This window comes from Pteropus vampyrus, unplaced genomic scaffold (assembly GCF_000151845.1).
Source record: "Pteropus vampyrus isolate Shadow unplaced genomic scaffold, Pvam_2.0 Scaffold45, whole genome shotgun sequence".
NCBI lineage: Eukaryota > Metazoa > Chordata > Mammalia > Chiroptera > Pteropodidae > Pteropus > Pteropus vampyrus.
In genome coordinates, this window is record NW_011888826.1 from 3,012,014 (window position 1) to 3,013,504 (window position 1,491).

At 38.8% G+C, this 1,491-nt stretch overlaps 1 protein-coding gene across 1 annotated transcript in view; it reads left to right on the forward strand.

The window, feature by feature from the left end:
- XKR4 (XK related 4) overlaps positions 1-1,491 on the forward strand; it is a 492,307-nt gene that overhangs the window by 431,776 nt on the left and 59,040 nt on the right. The window lies entirely within an intron of this gene.

The following is a 1,491-nucleotide window of genomic DNA, read 5'->3' on the forward strand; positions in this document are numbered from 1 at the left end:
AAAAAAAAAAAAAAGGGTGGGGCATTTCACAGAAGAGAAAATACAAATCACTAATAAACTTTACAAAAGATGCTCAAACATTTTAGAAATCCTGGAAATACCATATTCAGAAAAGTGATAAAAATTTAAGTTAGATAGTATCAATTATTGTTGAGTATGTGGAGCAATGGGAACTCTCATACATGCAAATGGACATATACATCATACTACCACTTTAGAATGTGCTGCCATACTACCTATTAACCCAAGGGCTCAGCAATTCCACTGCTATGCATACGAACAAGAGAAATACTTACACACCTATCAGGAGATAAGTATAAGATTATTCACATCAGCATTGTCTATAATTATCACAAAAGAACCTAAATGTCCATTGATTATAAAATGCGAAAATTTTAATTGTGACATAATCATACCATGAAATGTTATAAAATGAGTAAACCACAGCTATATTAATATGAATAATTTTCAATATAATATTTAGTGGATTAGGAGAAGCAAATTACCGAAAGGTTCTATGCTCTGTTTCATGTATATACATTTAATTTTATATAAAGTGACTATATGAATATATCTGCCCCATTAATATGAGACCCTCATTGAACTAATAAGGAAGGCTTGCTAAGTATTTCCTCCCTAAAAGAAAAGGCCTAGAAGTCACAGATTCAACTTTTTGGCCTGAAATTACATCTTCTATGGTGCATTTTTGGACCATGAACAGAAAAAAAAAAAAAAAGATTTCTCAGACCCTGGGCTGACTGGGATAAAGATTAGAATGGAGTGATTTCCCACTTAGTCTGCTGACTAGGTATTATTGCCCTTGGTCAAATCAGAAGACAGGGTCTGTTCCTCCCCATCACACACCAAAAGTTTTTGAAGAAACAAGAGAAAAATTATAAGAGTAATTGTTTCCACAGTAAGAGCAGCAACAACATTTTTCCAGGTATTCATGCACAAACATTTTCAGTACCGAGCTTTGCTGAATAAGCTGCCATCCTGCATCTGCAATGCTGTTGCACAAGCCCAAGTTCCCTGATAGAAGAGGCCTCCAACTGCATGCCTGGGGAAATCTTCCAAAGAAAAGTCTCGTGCTGTCTGGGGCTCTGAAACATTTCTGTGTGAAGGGCTGACTGACTCAATGAGCCAGCGACAGATTACTATCCTAAACCAGCAGCCTGGACTTGGTCTCCTGCCTCCCCACACCCAGTGCCTGACTCAGCTCCCATCCCAAATCTACAGCTTTATTCCTAGGAACACAGAGGAAAGGTATGCTGCAAGTCAAACTTATTCATCATGTGGAGACACCTGACCCACACAAAGTGATCTTGGGGCTCACGTCTGGATGCCACATGGGTTAGTGGGGCCCAAATTCGGTTGGCAGGCTCAGCAGTTCTGCCAGAACTTTGGCACTGGGAGATTAACCAAGAGCTAGACTGGAACAAATCTGCTTTAACTCACCAATTTCAGCAGTGGCTCCATAGTAATTGCATT